The sequence below is a fragment of the Quercus lobata genome, chromosome 3 (assembly GCF_001633185.2).
Source record: "Quercus lobata isolate SW786 chromosome 3, ValleyOak3.0 Primary Assembly, whole genome shotgun sequence".
Classification (NCBI taxonomy): Eukaryota; Viridiplantae; Streptophyta; class Magnoliopsida; order Fagales; family Fagaceae; genus Quercus; species Quercus lobata.
The window spans coordinates 4,414,477-4,438,408 of record NC_044906.1 but is presented as its reverse complement, the minus strand read 5'-3'; the positions used below and the strand labels follow the sequence as shown (position 1 = coordinate 4,438,408).

At 35.6% G+C, this 23,932-nt stretch overlaps 1 pseudogene; it reads right to left on the bottom strand.

Moving 5' to 3' along the window:
- Window positions 1–1,494: 1,494 nt before the first annotated feature.
- LOC115980144 lies at window positions 1,495–22,661 on the bottom strand (annotated as a pseudogene).
- Window positions 22,662–23,932: the final 1,271 nt, after the last annotated feature.

Here is a 23,932-nt window from a genome sequence, read left to right as displayed (position 1 = left end):
GCTGCAAAGACAAGTGAAGATACGGAACAATTTGAAGGGAAAACTCTGCTTTCTAAGAAAAAATTCTGGTTGGATCTCTGAACCTGCTATCTTGAAATTGAAGCGTGCCTTATTATGTTTTTAGGAATTTGAAACTATATATTTGTATCTTAATATTTGTCAGTGTAAAAGAGGAACCTTTCACTACCATGGCCGATATAGTTATGGTCACCCATTTGAGACAACCTTGTTTCTTGTTGGAGAATAAATTAGAAGCATCCTAAAATATTGACCAGAATTTTGGTAATATTTTCTGCATTAGATAGTGCTTCATAGTTTTTAACCGAACTTGATCATTATATTAGCACTCATACATGAACTCAGCCAGTTTCATGTGCACTATTTGCAAGATAGACTTGCCCCATAGGACTTGAACCATAGTAAGAAAAATGATAAATCATAGATAACAGAAATGCATTGTTTTGAAAAAAATTGATATGACTCATTCTCCCAATATATAGAGTTTTTTTTTTTTCAATTCGTTCCACACACTTTCTTTCTTCTGCTTCAATTCTATTTCATTTCCATGATAAAGAAAATGTTGAGGGTTGTAACTTGGAAGTGGCATAGGAGAAAATAGTGGCAGCACCAATGGTAAGGAATTTGTAGCAGTTTGTCAGAAAGTAGTAACTCTTGGCTATTTAAGAGTAGACTTACAACAAATCATGTTTGTGGGATAGCCTCAAGATTTCACTTTCAAGGAGTTTGAAGTACACATTTTAGGTAAGATGAATAAGGATAGTCCAAACAGTTTTGTGGTACTTATTGAACTTATCCAAAGAATTATTCTGTCTTCAAAACAAGTGTCATTTTTTACTTAAAACCAGATTTTCAAATCTGTATTAAAAGAAGTTAGAGTAAGAAAAATGGCTTCTAGAGTTCATTGAGCACCTATTCTATTCCCTCGAGTGTGTGTAATTCCCCTATTGCACAAACGCCAACTTATTACAAGGCAGAACCCATGGAGTTGCCCTTAAGATGTTGGCTAGATGTTTCAAAGCCATGATTTCATGAATATCATAAGGTTTTAGGAACCACTAAGTCAACCCCTTAAGGTTACTTGAGCTTATATTGAACTTTCATTGCTTAGGTCATGCCTGATGGCAATGGTTCCATTTGTATTTTTTTGGATGAATAACTAGGTTCGATTATATGTTTGATTAAGAAATTTTTGTAACAACTGCAATGTCATTTCAAAGTGGATAAGCAATACATTTTCAAGAAAAAAAAAAAAGAAGTAAATTTCCATTGCTCAATTCATGTTAAAAATTACACATTCATGCTTATAATGCTGAAAAATAAAGATCAACATATAGATATACTCCAACTGTTGTCACTGAAGTCTATAAATAATTTACCTGCTATGATACAATTAATTCTGTGAATGCTATAATTTTTCCACATTATAAAAAAAATCAAAATGAAAAAATAATATCTTGCAGCTCCATTGCAAGTTTATTGCACCAAAAAATCTGCTGCACCAGTTGGAGAACTAGGAACAAATGGGACAAAACCCCGTCCACTAAATACTGGTCTCATGAACTTGTCATCAAACTTTCTCCAAAATAGTGAACAGTTGAAGTGGGGTTACTTATTAGCAAGCTTAAGCTACCCTTCTGGCAGGCAGGTTCATTGCTATGAACTTGATCACTTGGATCACCATCTTCAGGGAATAATATTTGTAAGTCATCTAGACTTAGTATGTCAGTTGCATCTGAATGTGCTGGTTTTGCATCCCTTAACAGCACTGCTTCAACAAGCGGCTTTGTTATGGAACCAAACACCTGTTTGGAGAAAAAAGAAAAGAAGATCACATCATGATGTACCATTTGTATTGAAAACTAAAAGCTGGTATGAGTCTTATTGATGATAATCTTCTTCTATATATATATATATAGCCCAGAAATAAACTAGAAGCTGGAGATCATTATGAAAAAGTTAAAAGTCATAAAGGATTTGTTTGGGTTAAAATATGAAGTATAAAACCAAAAAGAAATGAGTGTGAAAATAGATTTCATGAGAAAAAGTATTGATATGTTCGACTAAAGCCAACCTTTTAAAGAGTTTTCTCTTTTTTCTTTTTTCACTAAAGTCTATATACCCAACCAATTATCTTAATATCTTGCAAGATTTAGGATATTTTTGCTTTAATGACATCATTTTTTGTGTTCCTACTACATGACAGAAGGACTGATGGGTTGGATCCCAAGTGCAATAACAACATTCTAACTATAATGGACCTTTTTTATAAACACTATAATGGACCTTAAAGAAATGAAAATCGAGGATGAAGAAGCTAATTAACATACCACAGTACTAAACAAAACAATAATTATAGTTGAGGTGATCATTAGTGCACTATCTTCCGTTAATAACTGCTCAAGAATCAACATATTCAATTGTTATTGACTTGAGATGCTGTCTACTTACCTGGTTATAAGACAAGGCAATAGTTACTGCAACTCTCGTAAGTCCTGCCTACCATATTATAAACTGATATATTAGATAGTTAGCAAAGCTTGAGCTAGAATCAATGGCGATAGCTAAGTGCTGAAGATGTTTGAAATTATCACTTGTTTCCGTAGCTCAATTTTCGTACTTGGTATTTTCTTTATGCAATTTGTAATATTGGCAATAGGGAACACAAATGCTGCTCTTCCAACCAACACTAATGCAAACAATGTTGAACTCACAACAATGGAAGTTCCTGGGCCGAAGCAAACAGCATGAAACCAATTAAATGGTATCAAATCCATAGGAAAATAAAATGGACAAAGCAATATATCACTTGTAATCTAAATGTGGTAATTGTGATTTTACTTTGGTGAGAACAAAAAGAAAATAAAAATATAATATTCTTATGTGTTGCACTATTATATACAGTATTTGCCTAACTACCATTTTTTGTTCAGTTGAGGGCTTGAGGCAATGATTTTCTATCTAGGATCTTAGATAGGATGGTAAGTACCACCTAGCCTAGACCCCTTAGAAGCGGGAGCCTCATGCACTAAGTACGACATTTTATTTTATTTTCTTCTCCTTTTCTTTGTTAAAAATATTTTAGAGATGATAGTTAAAATAGCTACAAGTTACGATGCATTTATTGTTTCCTTATTTTTGTAGCAACATGCATGATATGACATCTAATATCTGAATTTGGTAATTATTGTTTCATTTTATCTGAAACAATATACTAGCTGTCAGTTAAGAATGAGCTTTGAAATGTGAAATAGGAAAGTAGTAAAATTACCTTGCTTTGCTGCTTTTCCATTTATCAATGTCTAAGACATCCATACCGACATATAGGAATATAAAAGTCTCTGCAATGAACAATATTGTTGTGAATGCATGCCTGAGATCATCAAACCATTTTGAAGATTAAAATATGTCATTGGAGCTTAATCTTCATTTGTATACTTAAAATGTTAACACCTGTCTTGCCTAGTAATGTACAAAGATCAGAGTCCCTTATTTCTGTTGAAACATGTAAATTGCAGACTGATAAGAATTTATTCAATAGAGCCGCAAAAGAGAGGATAGAAACAAAGTTAAAGTAAATTGGAGATTGGAAGTAAAAAGGAAAAGGGAACAAAGTAAATAGGTAAATATTTGAATCCTGACACCTTTTCAAATGAAATCCACCAATTGTTATTGCTGACTGAGTGATATTTTTTTACATAAGAATGTTGATAGAGGATCCAGCTTGAGAGAACCTTAATTGTGAAAGAAAAGATCATGACTTCTGCATCCCTTTCTTACCAGCATTTCAATCTAAAGTTACTAACTGCCCTCTTTTCCTGTCAAATACTTCTTTGCCTTTAAATTTATAATTATCCATTGTCTTTCTGCTCTGTATGTGACTTATGTATTACTGTCTAATTTAGCTGCTAAGAGTTTTACAAGCATTTATTAATTAAGACACCCTTTCTAAGTTCCTAAAGGGCCTATTGAGTAAATTCTTAGATTTTACAGATACTACAATTTGACGCTACAACAAGATGTCCTTCAACAATTGCAACTAGGTGATTTCAAGATTGTGTTGGTTACGGGATTCCTTCACATTTATCTCAATGCTGAGACATGGATCCTGCTAAATCTTATTTCATGTTCTCAATTACCACTGACTCAAGCCACATTTTTCCCCACTTCATCTTTTCCTTGTATCAACTCACTAATTTTCTCATTACTTGAATTCCATTTATTCTTTTCCCATTTAGATCTCTTCTTTTGTTTGGTTCCAAATTCTTAATACCTCTCAAAATTTAAGAATACAGAAATTTGAATGGTACTAAAAGTGAATGCAACAGATACATAGAATGAACAACTTCAGGCTAAAAAAAAAGTGAATTTGATTGTACCTTCCAAAGTAAAGTGTCTTTATGATATACGCACTTATAAAACCCGCCTGAAAGTTACCAAGTAGGAAATTAAACGATGATGTCTACCAAATTCCCCAAAAAATGTGTATTAAAATTTAGCAAGCCAATAATAATTTTTTCAAAAGCAACTTTTATGTGAAACGAAAATAGAAAGTCCAACATATGCTCATAGAAATATAACACTATATCGCATGCCTTTGAGCTTGAAGCTTTACAATTGAGTACAACACAGTTATGTCAAAAACATTGTCATGTTTTCTGGTTTACTGTGTACTTTACATGCAGTATCTAAAACAACCGAAATTGAAGAGAGATGCCCAACAAAAAGGAGGAAAGAAAAAAACAATAATAATAAGAAGAAGAAAAACGGCCACTAAAACAACTTACTGCTATACCAAGAGCAGCACTGGTGAAGAAGAGATAAAGGAAGGTCCCCAACAATTTCAATGCTGTAAGCAGATCGATGTTGCTGACATCAAGTGATTGGACTGCATTGAAAAGCACAATAGAGGTGGCATCATTCACCACTCCCTCACCGAATACAATACTGTAAAGTAAGGGCGTTTCATCTTGATTGAGAACCTTTAACATGAGAAAAATATCATGCATTAATGGAGCATTTCAATTTCCATGTATAACATTCATGTAAGGATGAAAATTGTGTACCTGCAGCGTGCAAACTGAATCAGTTGCTGACAATATGGCACCAACAGCTGCACAAAAAGGAAGCACAAATGATCAGTATTAAAGGATGACTATCAATGACTGTATGAACAAAATGATTCAACAATAGTTATTAGTCACCTAGGTAATCTTGAATATCTAGGCTTGTCACACCAATTCTTTTAAATAACAAATTGGCCCCTGGTATAGACAATACAAATGGAATAGTTAGACTTTGTTTGGGTGAAATGTAAGATCCATAGGAATGAGTACATTAGTTCTATTAGATAAGGTAAATATCAGCGTGATAATTTCTGGTAACAGGAAACGATGATGATGAAGAAGAGAGCAGAACTGGTATGGTTTCGAGCACAGCCATTTCTGGGATTCTGTTGATGAATTTGGCATTCGCAATTTGGGGTTTTGGAGAGTTGGATACAACCTTGGACTAACAATCAAGCAACTCTAAGGAAACAGATCTTGAAGTAAGAAAAATTTCGAGTAACGGCTACAAATAAAATTACCAATAAGATTAAGACACGTGGATTCCCTTAGTAACGAACTTAACAGACTGAAATTAGAGGCACGTGTTTCATTTTAAAAGACGAACCAGTCTACTACTTAAATAGAAACGTCACCGTTTCTTTACGAATCTGTGCTCTCTTTATCAGCGTGTTTTATGTGTAACGATGTCGTCTCGTTTTAAGTTTGGATCCTTGCTATAAAAACGACATCACTTCATTGCTGGATTGACTCTCATTCTCTGCCTGAGTTTTAGCATCGGTATAAAAGGATGACTATGAATGAGAATGACCATTTATCGAACAAAATGACTCGACAATATTTATTAGTCAGCTAGGTAATCTTGACTATCCAGGCTTGTCACACCAATTCTTTTATATGGCAGATAGGCACCAATGGTATAGTTAGACAACACAACACAGATAATAAGGTTAAAACTTTGTTTGGGTGAAATGTAAGATCCATAGGAATGAGTGAATTAGTTCTATTAAATAAGGTAATTATCAGTGTGATATTTTGAAAAATTACTAGCGCCAAGCTTGACAACAAGCAAAGAGTGGAAGACCAAATGGTAATTACCATCATTATAGTATTAATTTAATCTCACAAATATGAAGATTGATAGGTGGTACTTTCTAAAGTAAGACATGTCATTTAATCATGTGATTTTCTCATGACTTTTTTAGTATACTTAATAGATCAATCTTTGTATTTTTTTTTTCCAGTGTCTATGAGGAGATGATTCTTAGTATTACAATCACTAATTCACTACAGTGCTAATGGTAGAGGATCATTTTGAAATTTTGTAATCTGTCATTTAAATTTGTCTTACAGTCACCATTGCAAAAATAAGGCTTTGTGATTGAAGTGTGATCATTGATGGAAATTGGGATCAGTGCTATTTCTTTATTAATTTGAACTAGTCACAAACTCGCATATTGTCCATGATAATTTTTATTTTATTTTTATGGTGATCTCATTAAATTAATTTTTTTATAATTTGGACTAATTTAATAAAGAGTAACATATTTCATAATCATATTTTCATTTATTATAAGAACAATAAAAAATGTAATATATATATCATATATATAATTTATTTCGTACCAAAATAAAAACAATACAATTTTTTGCAGGGATTCAAAAGGCAAGTTAGTGAAAATATTCATTTTTAATAAAATTTATTTCTTTCTCAAAAAAAAAAAAACATTTATAATTTTTTTGTATCATTAAAAAGTTCTATAAAAAATTTGGAAATTATTCTTTTAGTTTTAAGCAAACTTTCTCAAACCCTATTTTTTCTACCCTTTAATCCAAAACAAGAGAAAACGTATCTAAAAAACTAATATAACTTAACAATGATTAACTGGGCCAATTAGGAAAAAAAATTATTGTTGATAATCTATTGAGGTTATTATCTTTGCAGAAATTACAAATTCGTCCACCAACAAAGATTATCAAATAAACAATTATTAGCAAAATCTTAGAATTAAGTTTCTATATATGCATCGTTGTAAAATAAACCAATCGGATGAAGAAAAAGAACTTTTGATCAAGAATTAGAATACCAAAATACCTAAATATACACAAGTCTATACAAATTAATCAAAAAGAGAAACAAATGTCATGTGACAATTAAATCAACAATAACAAAAAGAACCATTAGCGGAAAAAATAGGTGGTTGACACAATAAAAAATCTATTAAAATAGAAACAAAATTGGAGAGAGAGAGAGAGAGAGAGAGAGAGAGTATTGACCTCTTTTGTTGTGGGAGAGAGAGAGAGTATTGACCTCTTTTGTTGTGGACAACTTGGAAGGAATAGAGGAGGGATGGAATGGAAATGAAATAATAAGAAATTTATATGAAAACTAAAATGGAAGAGGAATGGTGGAGTAGATGAAATGTTGAACAAAGTGAAAATATTGTAGAATTTAAGAATGTATAAATGAGAAAATTTAAAAATCTATAGAGGGAATAAATTGAAAAAAAAAGGAGAAAAAAAAAAAAAACAATGATTGGAGTAGATGAAAGATTGAATTAAGAAGACAATAGTTGAAGAAGATGAAAAGTTGAACAAGGTAAAAATTGCAAAAAACAAAAAATAATAAAGAATGCTAAAGATGTGGTGCAAAAAGAGTTTTGTAAACATTCTTTACATGCCTCAAAAAATAAAAATAAAAGGCTACTTGTTATATTAGGAGTTGAAAAATGGGAACTATCTTTAAGAATATAATAGATCATTATTAATTTCGCTCACCAAATAGAAATATAACCAATTTTTTAACAGAGTAAATCTTAAAAATTCTCTCCTTTTTTCCATTTTTTTTTTTTTTTGGTGACTTAAAATACAAGAGAAAGTCAAGTATCTTTGCAAAAGTACCACTAAAACATCAACAAAAAAACCAAATACAAAATTATCTCTTCCACACGACAAATGCCAAATGTAGCTAGCACTTTCTTTGATCATGACACCTTCCATAGCTTAGTCTTCTTTTATAGAATTTCTTCTAATATACTGTTTTAAAACTTTTCATTTTATCTTTGAAATGAAGCAAGGATCTGGTGGGCTTCCCAGTTCCCCTTTTAGAAAAGGAAAGAAAAGAAATCAAAGGAAAAGATCAAGTTTAAGTGGTTATTTCATCTGCTAGAATTATTTCACCTATCTAATGATGAAAGAAGCTGTTAATGATAACTTCACAATTGTGTCTAGGTGTACTGGGGTCAGTTGTCTTTTAAGGTTTGTTGTGAGTGATAAGATTAAATATTTTCACAATAAATCTTTAATGGTAATTTGTTACTAGTTCTTATTTGGACTCACAACTAACATCAATTTTTTACCTATTATTAACAATTAGTCGCAAACTTGCGTGTTGCGCGTGATAATTTTTTTATGGTGATCTCATTAAATTTATTGTTTTGCAATTTGGACTAATTTAATAAAGAGTAATATATCTCATAACCATATGTTCATTTATTATAGGAACAATAAAAAATGTAATATATATATATATATATATATATAATTTATGTCATACCAAAATGAAAACAATAAAAAATTTTATAGTAATTCAAAAGGCAAGTTAGTAAAAATATTCATTTTTTAATAAAATTTATTTATAATGTTTTTTGTATCATTAAAAAGTACTATATAAAATTTGCAAATTATTCTTTTAGTTTTAAACAAACTTTCTCAAACCCTATTTTTTCTACCCTTTAATCCAAAACACCGGAAAACATATCCAAAATATTAATAAAACTTAACAATGATTAACTGGACCAATTAGGAAAACAATTTGTTGTTGAAAATCTATTGAGATTATTATCTTTGCAGAAATTACAAATTCGTCCACCAACAAAGATGATCAAATAGAAAATTATTAGCAAAATCTTAGAATTAAGTTTCTATATATGCATCGTTGTAAAATAAACCAATGGGATAAAGAAAAAGAACTTGTGATCAAGAATTAGAATACCAAAATACCAAAATATAAATAAAAGTCTATAGTCTTTACAAATTTTCAAAAAGAGAAAAAAAATGTCGTGTGACAATTAAATCAACAATAACAAAAAGAACCATTAGCGGAAACAATAAGTGGTTTAAACAATAAAAAAAATTACGGAAAGAGAAACAAAATTGGAGAGAGAGAGAGAGAGAGTACTGACATCTTTTGTCGTGGACAACTTGGAAGGAATAGAGGAGGGGTGGAAATGAAATTTATGTGAAAATTAAGATGGAAGAAGAATGGTGGAGTAAGTGAAAGGTTGAACAAAGAGAAACTATAGAATTTTTAAGAAAATATAAATGAGAAAAATTAAAAAAATCTATAGAGGGAATCAAATGAAAATTATTAAAAAAAAAAAAAAAAGAATGATCAGAGAAGATGAAAGATTGAATTAAGAAGACAATAGTTGAAGAAGATGAAAAGTTGAACAAAGTAAAAATTGCAAAAAACATAAAATTATAAAGGATGCTAAAGATGTGGTGCAAAAAGATTTTTGTAAACATTCTTTACATGCCTCAAAAAATAAAAATAAAAAGGCTATTTGTTATATTAGGAGTTGAAAAATGGGAATAGATCTTTAAGAATATAATATATCATAATTAATTTCCTTCACCAAATAGAAATATGACCAATTTTTTAGCATAGTAAATCTTAAAATTTTCTCTCCTTCCATTGTTTTTTTTTTTTTTTTTTTTTTTTTTTTTTTTTTTTCACTTAAAATACAAGAGAAAGTTAAGTATCTTCGCCATAGTACCACTAAAACATCAACAAAAAACCAAATCGAAAATCATCTCTTCCACATAACAATATTTTTTATATATATTTATTATTCACACAACATGCTGATTAATAAAAACAAAACAACAAACAAAACAAATGAGAGACAAAATTACAATTTACAATAGCCAATTATATTGATAGAACTAAATTAAAATAAATATATCTAATTAGACTTTTTTTCTACATTCCATCTCAAGCAATGAAAAATAGGAGAATAAACGGGTTCAAAAAAGTAGAAGGAAGCAAAAGAAATACTATGGAAACTACCAAAAATAAAAATACACCATCACCACATTCACAATAAAATAGAAGAAAAGAAAAATAAATAAATTTAAACCATGAATTAAACAAAAGATACCCATAACTTGCATTAACATGCATGAAGGCACGGTGGATGGTTCACTCTAAATAATGTGAAAATTTTGGTGGAATTTAGTAAAGAATAATTCAAAAGTATTGTAATTGAAAGAATTTTACCTTAAGAGATTGATATACATTTCTTTGTAAACAATGTCTTTTGTCTAGATTTGCTCTCTGGAAAAGCATGTACACTTCATTTAGAGTGTCATACCCGTGTCGTATTATAATTCTTCAAAAATTGTTCATGTAGTTCCTGTAATCTATTCGCATGTAAAGATGCTCTATTTGTACTTGGGAGTTGCTCTGGTTATATTGGCATCTCATCAGTCAGCATCATTTGGGGCCCCTCCTCATAAATGTTAAGATATAAATCTTTGTAACCAAAAAATGGGTAAAGAATGATTAGGGCAATTTAAGAATTAGTTTGTGGCTTAGTACCCGCTAAAGGGAAAAAAGAAAAAGAAAAATAATGTTACTCTAGGAAGATAGATTTAACGTAGGAAAGATTTGAGAAGGCCATTTTGCATTTAATTATTAATGTAGTGGTTTATATAATCTTACCGCCAGCCCATCAACTTAATCATAATGGAATATTAAATATTTAAATTAAAGTAGATAATATGTTGTAAGGATTTCATCTGTAACGACCCCAAAATAATATTGGGCTCGTACGTAAAGAGGGTCCAAACAATATCATTTATAAAGCGTGGGTTCGAAAGGCTAGGTCTTGGTCACCAGGCGAGGGTTAGTCATCTTGTTCGTACAGAATTAGGTCGTGTTCGCTCGAGGAATCTTTCTCCTTGAGGCGATCTGGGAGGCTCTGGTTCTTGGCCTTTTTTCCCAGCCCCTTTCTTGGTGCATCAACCTTCACATTATATAGCCCTTCTTGGTTGATCTTAGCCCTCCACTTGTTGATCAGGCAGGTGCCTATTTCAGTACCCGTCCCATCAGCTGTCCCTCCTTACATTTTGTTAGTTGCGATGATCGAAGTCACCCTGTCCAAGCGTCTTTTCTCATTAACATGGTTAGGACGTTGGTGGGTGCATTTAATGCGAAGGGGACGTATTTACCCTGAACCAGTTTCTCACCGTACCCCCACGTGGGTCCCATTCTACTTGCATCTCCTTCAGGGGGCTTTTTGGGGGCAGCCTTCAACGAGATGTTACTCTTCCCTTTGAAGTCTTGGAGTGCCGAGGACAGGGTCATCCTCGGCTATGCCCCCGGCATTTCGGCCTTTCTCCATTCATCCTCGGCAAATACCCTCCTCGGCACGGGCCCTGGACCCTAGTAGAGCGTGGGCCGGATCATAAGTTCCCTGGCCCCACAATAGCCGTTCAAAATCCTGCTATCCGACTCCTCGGACGAATAGGAGGGTTTTGATGACATCAGACATCTGTCAATGTCTGTCAATCCTTATCACCTATCGGTTCCCGAGACTTTTCGTCTGCCCGAGACACGTTCCTGGAGACTTTGGAAGGTGAAGCGTGGCCTCATTAAATGCGGGCGGCTCTATGTTTCCCACGTTCTACGGCATGATGGAGATCTAACGGTGGGGATTCCTTGGCCTTTATGGGCGGGAAAATTCGTGCAATTACTCTCAATAGGAAACATAAATGTTTTTTGGAACGGATTTGTCTCTTCAGTTTTGCACTTAAGAGTTCTAGCGCGTATACCCTGGGTTCATCTGAACTTTCGTCCAAACTCAAGTCTATCTCCAGCACAAAAAGCCTGTCCGAAGCATCTTTCCTCTTTTCTGTAAGTTCCCTGCCTCCATTAACTCGTGCTTTTTCTTTTCTGGGTTTATTTTTCTTTGGTTCCCTTTCTTCTCCCGTCGCTGGTTGAGTTTGTTTAGTAAATCGTAGAGATGGCTAAATTGAGACTGAGGAAATTAGTCGATACTGAAGAGGCGATGAACTAGGCGATGAAAAAGTTCATCGCCGATTACAGGATTCCTCCCAACGTAAGTCTGAGGCATTGTAAGATGGGGGAGTGGTACTATATGAGGGAAACGGGTGAGGTGGTAATTCCCGTCCTCGCCTTTGTAGAGGGGGGTATGAGAATCCTTATGGGGCCGGTAACGAAGGGTTACCTCAGGCACTTCCGATTAGCCCCCACCCAGTGCACCAGCAACATGTTTAGGATTCTGGGTTGTGTGGATGCTTTAAACAAAAAGATGGGGCTAAGACTGACCCACCATGACGTGAATTGGTGCTATAATCTCCAAAATTTGAAGGGAAAATCCTACTACATAAAGACGAGAGACGAAAGGGTTCGACTAATTCAATGCCTCCCTCATTCCAACAAGGGATTAAACAAGGATTTCCTTATCGTCTCCGGTGAATGGCATGATGGTAATCCGTACCCCATGGTAGAAGGAGAACCAGGTGGGGTATAGGGAATGGAAGGGCGCCGACCCTTTTCGCCGACCCTTTGCGCCATTCTAATCTGATGTGGTTCGGTAACTAACCATGCGTATGTGTTTTTTTTTTTTTTTTGCAAATCCACACGCTTTTCAACGGCATTTTCACCTAGTTAACCGGGTGGACTTGGAGACTGTTCTACAAGCAATAGTTTTCATAAATGACGGAGATGGTCAAGTCCGAGCTGCTCACAAAATATTAAGGTACGCTCCCCTTCAGAAGTCATTTGCCGACCCTAGACACGTGATCAGCGACAGCCGTCCTCGGCTTCCAAAAATTACCGTGGTCAAGTCAAGATTTTTAATCTCCGAAGGATCATCTGTCCCAGAGGGCATCCCACTAGGGGACCTCTCCTCATCTCATCAAGGAGCGGAGGACGAAGGCAAGTTAGATCAGTCCGAGGAGGGATTTGGGGTATTTGACCTAGCCAACCAATCCGAGGATCCTTCTGGTGATATAGGTGACCCAGCCTTGTCCGAGGCAGAATTGTCATCAGTAGGCACATCTTCCCAAGCCGAGATGGGACTTAAGAGAAAGCCCCCAACCATCTTATTCGACCTCCTCGAGGGTCAACCGGGGAAAGATGCGCAAGGAACGCCGCAATCCAATGCTCCGTCCCCACCACCTCAGCCCCAGACTATCCAGACTAGGTCATCCTTCACAAAGTCACAGCCACAATCCCCCCGCCCCAAACTTCCTGCTCCTCCCCAACCAGCTCTGCCTCCTCGACCGGAGATCACTGATTCAAAGAGAAAGAGGAGTCCCAAGGGCAAGGAAACCATGGATGGGGGAAAATCCCAACCTTCTAAGGAGAGGGAGGAAGCCCTGCGTGCAAAACAATTGAAGATTGGGCACCAAAGTAAGGGTAAAGAGACCGAAACCCAATCTGCCCAAGGCAAGGGAAAGGGGATCGAGGCCCAATCCTTGCCAAGCGCCTGGCTTCCCGCCCTAATGCTCCACGGGGGGCCACTGCTGGAAACCGCGTCCATGAGGGACCTTGGAGATGGCGAGGGTGGTTATGTGGCAGACGCACTAGGGAGAACCATGCTACTTCCCACCGACGTGGATGAGTTGAAGAAAATGAGGATGCATGAAGTTTTCCTCAGTACGAAGAGGTACTTGAGCATGGTAAGGCTCTTGAAACCTAAAACTTTATTAACTTTTACTCCCGGTCTGTCATTCACGATGTATTTATCTCCCTTGACAGGCTTTCCAGGTCACCTATAGGATAGAGGAGGAAGTGAACAAGCAGAGTAAGGCGGCCGAGAATGAACGCTCCAAGTGCTTAGAGGCCACGCGGACTCTCAAAGCTTCCGAGGACGACCTCGCCAAGGCCAAGGTTGCCTTAACAGAAGCTATCCGAGATAGGGATAGCGCCTCGGTGGGTTTAGCTGGTGCCCAAAAACAGGCCGAGAAACAGAAAAAACGTCTGCTCGAAACCAAGGATCAGTTGCGAATAGCCAAGGAGCAGATCAGTGATTTAAAGAAAAGACTGATCTTGGCAGAGAATGACAAAGGTGTGGCGGAGTATGCCCGGGACGAAGCCATGAGGGCCAAGCGAGAGGTTGAGTTTGCCAGAAACGAGGCTGAGGCTGCCAAGGAAACGGTCGAGGATGAGGGTTACAACCGGGGGGGGGGGGTAGCTGACACCCAAGCCTCCCTTAAAGCCCAAATTCCCGGAGTATGCAAGCTTTACTACTCCCAGGTTTGGGAAGAGGCCTTGAAGCGAGCTGGGGTGGATGCTTCGTCTGATTTGTGGAAAGCGGAGAACATATTCTACCCTACAGCCATCTGTGAGGCCACCTCCACCAGCTCCAAGGCTGTGAGCGACCAACATGAGGGAGGGGTCACTCAGTCGGAAGCTGTACAGGTCGACGCCTCTCCTGGCGAGCTGCTTAAAGGGGGAGAGCTTCAGGATGTGATAGAAGCATCTGAGTGTATGGATCCCGAGGTACCCAAAGAGGTTGCTGAGCCTGTGGTCGGCGCTCAGATGCCTAATGCCGAAGAGCCAGCCATACTTGCGCAGCCCCTACAGGCAATTCCCCTCGCTGTGGCCCCCAAGAGCACCAACACCGATCCTGCTCAGTCTTCCCCAGAAGGGACTGTCCTCCAGGGCGTCGAAGCTGATCCTGTTCCGCCTTCCCAGGATGTGGCCGACGCAGAATTGAAGAAGTAGAAACCCCGGCCAGGCTCCGTATTTGTTTTTAGTTTAATGATTAACTAGTTTCCCTCTTTTTTTTTTTTTTTTATTGACAAAAATTTGTAGTCTGCTGGTAGTTTGAACCTGTTGACCACATATATGAAATTCTTTTCTCCCTTTTTCCTTTTGGTTACTTGTCAGTTGCCCTCGTCGATACTTACTACTGTTTATGATTTCTGAACTAATTATCGTAACATGTATGCATGGTCGCACATATGACATGTTTAGGATCCTGTTTCAGAATACTAGCACGCTCGCCCCCATAGGGTATTGAACTCGTGTCTGGACCTATTTCAGCGGGTACATAGGCATCACCTGAAATGTCATATGTGCCATTAGGACCAACTTGGTGTCCAAATTTCCTTTAAGCAGTTGGTTTCCCCATAGGTTTGAGTCCTAAGACCATGCAATACCTTGATTCTGTCCAAAACTCGATTTTTAAGTAGTTGGTTTCGCCATAGGTTTGAGTCCGAGGACCATGCAATACCTTGGTTCTATTCAAAACTCGATTTTTAAGTAGTTGGTTTCCCCATAGGTTTGAGTCCGAGGACCATGCAATAACTTGGTTCTGTCCAAAACTTGATTTTTAAGTAGTTGGGGGAATTAACCCCTCGGCTATGGCGTAGGACCTTGGTTTAGGGGGATTAGCTCCTCGGCCAAGCCCCTAGAACCATCCGTGCTGCTGACGTTATGAAGCGCAGCCCTTAGTGAAGAAACGCAGCCCCTAGTGGAACTTTACGCTAGAACACTACATCCGGCTGCTGGAAATGATGTGAGGGATTATCTCAACCTACCACCTGTGCCAAGACACAAGCCTTCCCCACAAACAACACCAATTGTAAGGACTCAATCTGTAACGACTCCAAAATAATACTGGGCTCGTACATAAAGAGGGCCCAAACAATATCATTTATAGAGCGTGGGTTTGAAAGGCTAGGTCTTGGTCACCAGGCGAGGGTTAGTCATCTTGTTCGTACAGAATTAGGTCGTGTTCGCTCGAGGAATCTTTCTCCTTGAGGCGGTCTGGGAGGCTTTGGTTCTTGGCTTTTTTTCCCAACCCCCTTCTTGGTGCATCAACCTTCACATTATATAACCCTTCTTGGTTGATCTTAGCCCTCCACTTGTTGATCAGATAGGTGCCTACTTCAGTACCCGTCCCATCAGTTGTCCCTCCTTGCTTTTTGTTAGTTGCGATGATCGAAGTCACCCTGTCCAGGCGTCTTTTCTCATTAACATAGTTAGGACGTTGACGGGTGCATTTAATGCGGAGGGGACGTATTTACCCTGAACCAGTTTCGTACTGTACCCCCACGTGGGTCCCATTCTACTTGCATCTCCTTCAGGGGGCTTTTTGGGGGTAGCCTTCAACGAGATGTTGCTCTTCCCTTTGAAGTCTTGGAGTGCCGAGGACAAGGTCATCCTCGGCTATGTCCCCGGCATTTCGGCCTTTCCCCATTTGTCCTCGGCAAATACCCTCCTCGGCACGGGCCCTGGGCGCTAGTAGAGCGTGGGTCGGATCATAAGTTCCCTGACCCCACATATGTAAAGACAAAGTTATATGTAAGGTTAAAACTGACTAAGATGAATGTGTAAAGTCAATAATTTATTTATATATTTTTTATAAAAGAAATTAGAAATAAAAAATAAATAAGTAATATAAAGATTATATGATCAATAACGTGGCGTAACAGGAGCATAGTAACAATAAATGCTACATTTCAGTTTTAAGATATATATAGATTTACCACTTAAATTTCGTTGTGAAAATATTGTAGATATGGGCCTGTTTGGTACATGTGTTTAAACACATGTTTTTAATTTTTAAACAACATTATACGTATTTCCATACACTCTTTTACCCACACATATTTTTTAAAAATACAAACAACATTAGTAAAATAACATTACTGAACTGCCCATAGTATTTCTCAAATTTCAATGGTAAAATAAATTTATTTGTATCCCAAACTCTTATTTTTTTATAATCATGTTAAGGTGTACTTCCTTTAAGACCACATTGACAGTTTGAGCCCGCCTATTTTTAAGGCCATACTTCTCCCAAAAGATGGAAATATGCCGGAGAGAGTTTTGTATTGGGCTAGTCCATCAAGGATCAAAGATTCAGAGTTTACTGGAGACTTAAAGGTACAAAACTGCCCACTACTCCAAAAAAATAAAAATAAAAAAGAATTATTTTCTTTTCTTTTTAAAATTATGTATTTTTTAGATTTTAGAGAATTTATTTTAATTATTTAATTATTCTCTTCATAGTGCTACGCATAGTACTATGAGTGAGAGACGCCTATGGCTTACCTAGTAAAGCTGATTCCCGTTAGCCTTGGCTTCTTGTTTTTCTATTTTCTTAACTAAAAATTATGTATTCAGTTGTGATGAGAAATTGCTATATTGTCTGTCATTTTGTATATGAGGGATTGGATTGGGTCTTGCTCACTTGGTGTTTGATGAGAAATTGCTCCTTCTGCTTTAACACTGCTCCGGTTGCACTTAATATGGTAAGGCATTAAACCTTATTTTGTTTAGGATAACGAAAATTGTGACCGCGCTTTCGACAATTGCTTAAAGTGTAGCTTATTTCTTGATGAATCTTGTGTTGAATTACCCAATAAAAGTTGACACCCACTTCAACATTATAGGTATAAGTTGTTTTGGTGTCATTCTTGCTGCCAGTTTTGCAATGTCTACAATTGTTAGAGCATTAGCATTGGGGAATGCTAATGCCAAATGTAAGGGATGGTTGGTATTTCAAACCCCAAAATGTATTGCATGAGGAAATGCTATTGCTAAGTATTGTAAATTTTTTTGCAATAATGCTACAATGCAATTCTATCTTTAGAATTGCACTGCAGCACAATTCAAAAAAAAAAAAAAATAATATTTTATTGTGATGGTGTTTGGGAGAAAGAAAGAATAAATGATGGTGATTGGGAGAAATATTATTTTATTGTGTAGATATATTATTTTAATGGGTAGAATAGGAAAATAAAAGTTTGGGATGCTGGAAGTATTGTAAAATTGGATGATATAATTGATAAAGTAGTTTTTTGAGATAGTAAAATAGGATAGAGTAGCATTTCCTGATGCTAATGCTCTTAGACATGCTACTTTTATCTCAGAGGTTCAATGTAGTTTGATCTCAAATATCCTTACACATGATGATCTTTTACTCTCCAGCAGAATCAAACCTTGGTTCTTCCTTGTTGATGTGCTCGCCAATGAGTGTATTTTTGGGATTTTTTATTTTTTATTTTTTTTAACCTTTTAAGACAAAGCTTATTGTAATTGTTGTTCCGAAGCTCCCAATACAATTTACATGTTGTCACATTTATTAAACTTGGATTTCAGGGGCTAAAAGCAGCTTAAACAATTTACGTGTTGAAAAAAATGGTTTTGAAATGATAATTTATTCAAAAAGAAATTATTCGAGTTATTACCCCAAAAGTGGAACATGTTCTCTTTGTGTGTATTTATCATCAAAGTCAAATGCTTATCAAAGGAATTATATGAAAGTCATTCATCTTTGGACAAACATATATAAGAACCCCTGATTTTGTTTAATTACCTGGACTCTGTGTAAAGTAAAATAAAGCATCCATTTGGATGAATTTTTATTCTATGTCAATCACTTTGTTTTTGATAGAGTTGTTAACTATTAAATGCAAGTAATCCGATTTGGGGTGTAATCCCTTTTAACTTTCATCATTCTGCAAACAATACCTATATAAGTTCACCTGCAAAGGAGTATGGTCCTCTGTTTTCTTTAACTTTTATACCACAATAAATTAACAAAAATATCGTTCCTGTACTTTAGTGATTCTGTAGTGAAACGAAAGTGTTTTTCAACTTGGCTTTATCAGAACAAGAATGCATATTGATTCTTGTGATTCAAACTTTGGGATGCCATAATCTAAAGGATAGTCGTTTACTAAATTTAGGCGGAGAGAAAGCGTTTTACATGCTTGTAGAACTCCTAACAAGTCATTTCTAAGCTTCACTTGTTTGGGACAAATAATCTTCTTGGCAATCCACCAGGTTTGTGTATTAGTAGGAGTGCTAATGTTTGTATTGAATTACAGAACTATATGGTCAAAATGCTTATCAAAGGACTAATAACAAGGCTAAAAAATATATAAACCTTCACTGAACATAATACTAGTATATCAGGAATAGTCCCATCTGTTTATATATCTGTGCAGGTCTGTGTGAGCAACAAGAATGATACAACCAATGAAGCTTCGAAAGATGAATGAAGTACAAGTTTGACATCGCTGGACATGATAAAAACAAAAATAAAAAACAAAAAAAACAAAAAACACACATTTTTGTAAATTGGTCATGTTCTGATTTTTCGGTTTTGCCTAATGAGGAGCCCAATCTCGTTCCCTTCTTCGTTGCCTCTGGTTGTCTCCATCAATTTCTTAAAATTTAGACAAAATTATATATTTTCCTTTTCCCCTTAAAATATAGGACTGTTTGCAGTTTGGTCATTTAAGTTTGATATTTTTCATTTTGATCTATTAAGTTTGATTCCATTTTCAAAATGGTCCTTAGATTAGAATCTGTCATTGAACTTCTTCTGTCAAAACATGTAAATTGCTGACACATAATGATGAATTCAATAGAACAACAAACAAGAAGATAGAAACTAAGATAAACTAAATTGGTGATTTGAAGTAGAAAAAGAAAGAGAACAAAATAGATAGGTAAACTTTTGAATTAGACACCTTTTCAAAGGAAATTCACCAATGGTTATTGGCTTATTGCTTTGATTTTGAGACATTTTTTTACACTAGAATGTTGTTTGAGGACCTGGCTTGAGAGAACCTTAATATATTCAAGCAAAAATCATGAACTCTGCATCCCTTTTGGTCAGAATTTCAACCTAAAGTTACTAATTGCCCTCTTTTTCTGTGAACTACTTCTTTGCAGGTGCATTCTAAACCTTCTTCTATTGAATTCCTATTCAATTTTAGCTGCTGACTTTTGCAAGAATTTTTTAACCAAGGCATACTCTCAGAGTTTAGAAAGGCCCTATAGAGAAACTACAATAGGAGGCTTTTGTTATCCTTTTTTTGGTGAGGGGACCCTCCGCACGCGCGCGCGCAGGGGGGTGTTGGTGGTTGTGGTGTGGTGTTGATGCTCTCATATTATTGGCAGTTCAAACAAAATTTACATTTTACTTGTATGCAGCCATGGATTTGTGAACAACTGAGCATGACACTGTCTTTCCACACCAACAGAGAGAAATGTCGACAAATTCAAGTGAAAGTGCAGAAGGCCATTCTTCTTGTAGGCATTATGATATTCGTATACACAAATTAATAAATTTAACAACTCGGATTGGGGCTGTTCAATATTATCACCATTAACCCGTGAGCTTTCTGTAACATTATGCCACGTGTAGTGAGACATGACAATGTGACAGAGTCATGACAACGCTACAGGAGAATATTGTCAAAATCCCACTTAGATTTAAAGGCTGCAGAAAAAAGGGGTAATTTATTAATTTTTAAGAAATACACAACAGGTTGATAATTTCATAGTCATCACATGTCTTGTTTCAGTCAGACAGTGTTATTTGTTTGGAAAAGCAGTTTGAGCTACTGATGTCATTTCACTAAATTTTTCTGTTTGTATCTGCAAACTGTTTCTGAAATGATGTTATATCACTTCTTTTTTAATGGGTGGTAACTCAATGCATTTCAGTCATACTGTTTTTGAACTAGAGATTACTCAAACATTTAACAAGTAAGGTACCATGTATTCCGATGGAAGTCCAAAGTGCAAGCTTAAACTAATGTACATGCCTTACAAGATATAAAGTGATTCACTGCTGATATAAAGCACAATATATAGAGGTGGCATCATTCACCACTCCCTCACCGAATACAATGCTGTAAAGTAAGGGCTTTTCATCTTGATTGAGACTCTTTAACAGGAGAAAAATATCATGCATTAATGGCACTTTGTCGATTTCCATGTATAAAATTTGTATTAGAACTGAAATAGTCAGACATACCTGCAGCGTGCAAACTGAATCAGTTGCTGACAATATGGCACTATCAACTGCAAATAAAGAATGCAAAAATTATCAGTGTAAGAGGATGAATATCAATGATCATATAAACAAAATGATTCAAAAATAGTTATTAGTCACCTTGGTAATCTTGAATATCCAGGCTTGTCACACCAATTCTTTTATATAGCAAATAGGCACCTGAACATATACAACACAAATGGTTTAGTTAAGACTTCATTTGGGTGAAGTGTAAGATCCATAGGAGCGAGTGCTCCAGTTCTATTAGTTAACTTTCATTGTACTACTTTGAGAAATTTCCAATACTAAGCTTGAAACAAGCAAATAGTAAAGTGGATGAGAGATTGCAGATCTTACCATGTGACATAAGGCAAAATGTAATTACAATATCAACTACCCCAAACAACAATATTGTAGTGCAATTCTTGAAATTTTGCTTTTTTCTTGAACTGAAAACTGGAAACAAATGAAGAACCCATATTAGTATGATGCAAGATTCAGTACATACTTCAGTTAGAGGACATTACTATAGCTTGGAATTTTCATAGAAATAGCATATACGAGGCATCAAAATTAACCGGGTAATGAATCTCAAAAATATCAAGACTGATAAATCTAAATTCAATAAGATTCAATAATCTGTTCATAATAACTTTCAAGCCCACATCATCATATAACACCTCTCTTGCTGTATTACTTTAGCTTGGAATCAACATTGAAATTGGAATTGGAGGTTTTACATTCAACTTAACATTGGATACTGTTTGATCTCTCCTATATAGAAATTGGAAAAGGAAATTCCAATTACAGACCCCAAATCCAATCCACAAAATGCAGTTCCAAAGTAAATAAATCTTTTTTTTTTTTTTCCAAATAACACACTACTAGAAACCCAATTCAAGTATAATCCACTTCTGAGCAACTACATACAATTCACACACACACACACGCACGCACATAGAAAGAGAGAGAATACCCGGCATTGAAAATGATTGGAGGAAGAACAAGTCCTCACTAAACACTAATAAGCATGAACTCTGGAATTTACTGACCAGCAACACCACCACTCCAGAGCACAACCCCTAAATGCAACCACACCAATATTCAACCAACAAGTACAAAAGACCCCATAATTGAACAACACTAAGTTCCACAAAATAATCACAATTCAGATTAATAAGTGAAGTACAAGAAGAAGCATGGTGATCGATTTGTTAGCCCACTGGTTCGGTAACTTGTGTTGCAGAAGGTGTCCAATAATGAAGCAAAGCACAGAGGAGTGTGCAAAGAAAACAGTGAGTGCAAATGATTGTGCTAGTGCTAAGAAATGAAGATGAAGATTTGGAGCACAGCCATTTTCTGGGATTTTTATGTTGATAAATTTGGCATATTCACAACATGTGTTTGGAGAGTTTGATACAACCTTGGACTGATATCTAAGTCATTCTTAAAACCCAATGGATTTTCAGCATCCACGGAAGCAACTACTGGACCCTCCTTCTTCTTATTTTTATTCTTCTTCTTCCAGCGTTAGATGCTAAATAGCTTCCTCCTCATTTGGTTGCTCCATCTTTTTTATTCATTTACAATATTCTAGACAATAAGTGCAAAAGTTTTGACAAAATTTTGTGTTTCATTGATTTAAGTCCTTCTCATTCTAAATGAAGCTTTCTCTCTCTACACCTCTATTTAATGGATATTAAATTGATTTATGATTAAGTTTTAGATGAAAATAGAATTTAAGCAATGAGCTTCAAATTAAAATAATTTTATAAATTTCAGATTTTAATTGAAAAAAAAAATTAAAAAACGTGTTATTTAACATAAAATATTGTATAAATTTGGGGTTTTTATTTTTATTTTATTTTTATACTAAAATAAGAGTCTTATAAATCAACTTGTTGGCACCTCTTGATGTCTTCGACATCCAAGCTTCAAATCACCTCTCTCCCCAATTATCAAATTTCAATCATGTCAACTAAACGACATGTCATCTCTATGATCAGACAGGAACTAAGTAATAACTAATAAGAACCCAAATTCTTAGTCCCATTTCTTTCTACCCTACTCTATCTATGAAGACTGTGAAGGAACATGTCATTATTCTAGATGATATGCCGATATTTTGCTTTGATTCCACACCAAATGACATGCCAATCTTCGCTCAAGGCATGTGCTATCTATTAGAAGAGAATGACTCATACCATTTTTTTGGGGTGGCCTTGTTAAATATTGTAATAGCGTCTACATCAAAAAGTTGTGGTTTCTCACAGTTACAGCCATTTTATGATTATCCTTCAAAATAATTCTGAGACCCAAAAAGCTTGTTGGGGTTGATTTTCTTTAGGGAAAGGGATAAAACCTTCAATATGAGTAATCCAACCACATATTTACTAAAGACCATTCCTCAATGAGATCACAGCTTGCTCTCTTGATGAGATTCCTACTGTCACAAATGTGCTTCCACAGGCATAAGCAAGAATTTGCTTTTGGGATTGAGAATAAGTTTCTGTCAAGACATTCCTTCCCAATTTTACAATCAAAGCATTGTTGAAATTCGTCATCCTCCTATGCCTAGATCACCTTTACTCTTTCATTGGAATTTTCAGCCAATTAGATCCATCACTCCAAAAGAACTTTCTAAAGAAGAGTGAAGCTTTGAGCACACAGATTTTGGTAGAGAGAAGCTTGACATTGTTCAATCCCCAAAAAAAAAAAAAAAAAAAAAAAGCTCCTGGGAATTGTTTATCTAGTCTAAAATATAAAATTTTAATTAATTGCCACTTGCCCTTGCATGATATTTTGACTCAACTCACCTAAGCCTTAATCCCAAGTAAATTGGGGTTGGTTATGAATTCTCATCAACAAATCAACCAAAGTAAATATCTTTGATAATCATAAAATATAATAGGTTCAAATTCATTAAATTAACATCAATTAAATATTACTTTTTTAAATGTCAGCACCCTATGGTATTAAGAGGTTTTCATTTGAAAAGACCAGGTTTCC